The sequence below is a fragment of the Bidens hawaiensis genome, unplaced genomic scaffold (genome assembly GCF_021521415.1).
Source record: "Bidens hawaiensis isolate Kalapana, Puna unplaced genomic scaffold, B.hawaiensis_p1.1 tig00027104_1, whole genome shotgun sequence".
Taxonomy (NCBI): domain Eukaryota; kingdom Viridiplantae; phylum Streptophyta; class Magnoliopsida; order Asterales; family Asteraceae; genus Bidens; species Bidens hawaiensis.
Window position 1 is genome coordinate 122856 of NW_027494377.1, and position 4216 is coordinate 127071.

General features: G+C 36.0%; 1 pseudogene; it reads right to left on the minus strand.

Moving 5' to 3' along the window:
- Positions 1 to 895: 895 nt before the first annotated feature.
- LOC143574785 (tryptophan decarboxylase TDC2 pseudogene) lies at positions 896 to 2806 on the minus strand (annotated as a pseudogene).
- Between the last annotated feature and the right edge of the window lie 1410 nt (positions 2807 to 4216).

Consider the following 4216-nt stretch of genomic DNA (forward strand, 5'->3'; position numbering starts at 1 on the left):
ACTATTTTGGAACCTCTCGTGCATTAGAATAAAATATAATAAGTTTAGAGACGGAACATATATTTTCCAACAAAGAAAATTATTATTTTTTTACACCTAGGAAAAACTAAAACATAGAAAATGGTTGAAATGTAACGTATATTACCCACTTCAAATATTTGGAAAATATTACTAAAGAAAATCGTTTAGTTACAGAAATTATGTAACTTTATGTAGGTTATTTTACAAATAATGCTTCTTGTTGCTTGTTTTTCCTTACAAATAATGTTTGTTAATATAATTATTTTAAAAAAATATTTTTATGTTAGTTATTTTAGTTAAGAATAATAATTTATCACCGACTAATTTTATAATAAAAATATTGTATCTAATTAACTACTTTTGTTATACAAATAAGTAAGTTTTATAATTTTGTTTATAATTTGTGAAGTACATTTTATATATTGTTTATAATTTGTGAAGCTCTGGCAAGTCAGTTCATAAAACCTGATGCTTTATATGGAACTTTAATGTGCCGAACCATAAAATCTGCGACTCTAGATTGAATATAATATAATCAACATGGCCTTGTTTTTCTTTTAAATTTCCTGTTAAAAGATCAAGCTTCCTTTTATAACTTTTCTAATCAAAGTTTAGATTGGATAGACTTTAAAAAAAAAAAAAAACTTTTCTCTTTTCCCCTTTTTGTTTTTAATATCATTTTCTCTTTTATAGACAGACATATTTTTCCTTCTTTAATTTAGCAGTGTATGGATACAATTTTATTGATTTAACTGAAAAACCGTTTGCAACAAATTATTCCTTCTTTTCTTTCATGAATGAATAAACAAAATAAGGATTTATTTTAATAAAGTTTATAATAGAATCGGTTTTTCTATTCAAAACAGGTTGCATGTAAAAAACTTTAACTTCATTCATACGTATCAAATAAAAATATAATACATGTTGTTCAAGCATTAATCACACTTACGATTTATTTTCAATATTCAAATAATAATACGATTTTACTTGGAACTTAAAGACTCATATTCGTCCACCATGCTATTAGCCACATCCTTTATCACCTCCCAAGCACTAATAACATGTCGTTCTTCAGTGAGTGTGCTTCCCACCGCAAACCTCAACATATAAGTCCCACCAACCGCGGTGTGAGTCAAGTAAACTCGCCCCGTCAAGTTGACTCGCTCGAGTAGCTTTTTGTTTAGCAACTCGGTGTAGCTCGAGTCAAACCCGTTGAACTGTTTTAACCGAAAACACACCAAGGAAAACCGTCGTGGTACAACAACCTCAAACTTCATATCCGATTTCACAAGGCGTTCAAACGTTATCGCCATTTGAACATCAGACCGAATATGATTTTGTAAATTTTCAACACCGTAACTACGCAGGATAAACCATAAACGTAGAGACTTGAACCTTCTAGCCGTCCCGATTTGCCAATCCTTGTAACTCACCACCGAGTCTGACTCGCTATACTCGTTTTTTAAGTACTCCGGATTGGTTCGCATTGCATTCACAATCAAATTAGGGTTTTTCACCCATAAACAACAACACTCCGCGTAACTGAGTAGCCACTTATGCGGACTCAAACTCAGTGAGTCAACTCGCTCAATTCCATCAAGATAATGTCTATACTCCGGACATATGCATGCGTTTCCACCATAAGCCGCGTCCACATGAACCCACATGTTATACTTGTTCGCCATGTCAGCAAGGTCTTTAACAGGGTCCACTGCGGTCGTGGACGTGGTCCCAATTGTAAGACATAGAAAAAGAGGGAAAAGAGGGACCAACCCTTGTTCCACGTCATCTTCAATGACTTTTTGGAGGGTTTCGGGATTAAGAGAAAACTCATTCTCTAAACATGTCGGTACCGACCGAATATTCTTAGGATCAATACCAGCTAGCTTGCAAACTTTCTTGAACATAACATGAGTTTGATCTGATCCATACACGACTAACTTTCCAATATGTTCGATTCCAATATTATTAAGCACACGATCACGAGCTGTAACTAGGGTGCACAAAGTCGACTCGCTTGTGGTGGATTGCAAAACCCCACCTCCCGAACCCGAAAACATGAAGCTTTTCGGGAGATGAAGCATAACCGCGAGCCAATCCATCACAACCATCTCGAGCTCGGTTGCAGCCGGTGAAGCAACCCAATTGAAGCCGACCGCATTAAAGCAAGTGCACAACATTTCCCCAACGAATGCAGCCGAGCTCACCGAAGCAGGAAAGTATGCAAAAAAGTTTGGGCTTAGCCAATGTGTCATGCCAGGAATAATATCGTTTTGGACATCTTTTAGGATCGTGTCGAATGACTCGGGTGTGTGGGGTGTGAGGTCTGGGGCAAGCGGTTTTTGAGGTAACCGGGTTGAACTTGGCTAAGAACCGGGTAGTTTTCGATATTTTGGTAGTAATCGGCTATGAAATCGACCGCTTTGTGGGCATTGGCGCGAAAGTCTTCGGGGTTGAGGGGGTTGAAGTCTTTGGAATAATCGGATGATTGTGGGAATGTAATAAAGTCGGAAGGAGGGCTTCCCATTTTGTGGGTGTGAACTGAACAAACAAAAGGGTTGGAATAAGTGAATTGGGATGGAGACAAAGGTGATAAGTAGTGATCTATTTATAAATGGAAGTGGCGGTTCTAGTTAGTACTTATAGTGCCGGTTCTTGTTGTGGACTAGAATGGAAGCTAGCTAGGTTTCTATGGTTTGTAGTTGGGAGTCTAAATCAGTTAGGTGAGTATTGAATGCCATGCAAATGGGATTGGCATGCATGTTCACATACGGATCGTAAAACATGTTTCATTAAAGATCAATTACTCTCGTCTAGCCTATGACTTTTGTTATGAGTAGTCGTGGAATCAAATCTCACCGAGAAACTTGTTTTGGAGTAACCTAGAGGTTTTTTTTTTCAGTTGTTGGTTTCTTTCTGGGTTGATGGATCAAGTCATCATGTTTTATTCTTTGGATGAAATAGTGATCCATTACGAGATTGATGCCGTCAGGCCATTACCATTAGAAAACAAATACATGTTTCTCGTTATCAGGCGTCCTAACATAATCATGTTTCTTATTAGATTGTTAAATTTAGGTAGCACGGTAGATGTATTAGACCATTCAGATCACACAAATTTAACAAGCACGTTATAAACTGAAAAGTTTTCCATTAATATTAATCAGTGAATAATACAAAGAAATATCTCTAAGGTTTCTAAGTAGAGTGTCGAGTGCGGCTGCTTTCCATACTAAATATTATGCATGCTTGGAAAGTGTAATCGGTCGTTGTCATAAATATGACCTGGTATTTTCTTAAATAGTCACACCTGAGACTTTCAAACATATTCAAAATTATTACAAGTGTTAAATAGGTCTTCGAGTAAACTTTTATCTTTGTCGAGCAATCTTTGTAACCCATAAGTGTGCTGGAACAATTCTCCGAGCAAGCTTTTACTTTAAATATTTTCGTTAGAAATTATTTTTCAAGCAAATTTCAATCTTCATGATATAACCAAACTTTGCTCGAGAATATCCGACGAGTAAACTTGTTCTTGATCTCTTCAACTTTTTGTCAAAAACTTATTCTAGCAAACTAAGTGTACTTGGGTACTATAGCTTGCTTGAGGTTGAACCTTGATAGTAGAAGTGCTTATGATAATTCCTTTAACTTCTTACAAGTGTGCTTGAGATCATCTTTATTGAAGTCTTGCTCGACCATCAAATTACTTGGTTTAAGCTTGGCTAAGTCAATGGTTTGCTCTGAAACAAACCTTGCTCGACTGAAAAACAACCTTGATTGATGACATGTAGTTTGTTAGAACTAAACACTTAGATGAATTCCAGAAGATAACCTTACTCGAAATAAGATACCTTGCTTGAATAGGTATTAAGCTTGCTCGAAGTGTCTCGTTTGCTCGAATTTCATACTTAGCATAATTCTGAGCAGGTTGAGAGGATTCCAATTTTCATTAATCATTTTTAGTCTCAAAAATTATGTTGTTGGTCCCTAAGTGTACATAAAGTAAAAAGATTAGGTATCAAGGTTTAAAATTCACAGATATAGGTATTAAGGTTTTAATTTTATAACAATATTAGGTACTAACTTTAACTTCCATTAAATGTTGTTGAATGGTTGTAAAAATCACGTCTAGGTGGCGAGTACTCAGCAAGTATCATCCCCAAGTACTCTCCGACTAAGGCCGAGTACTCAC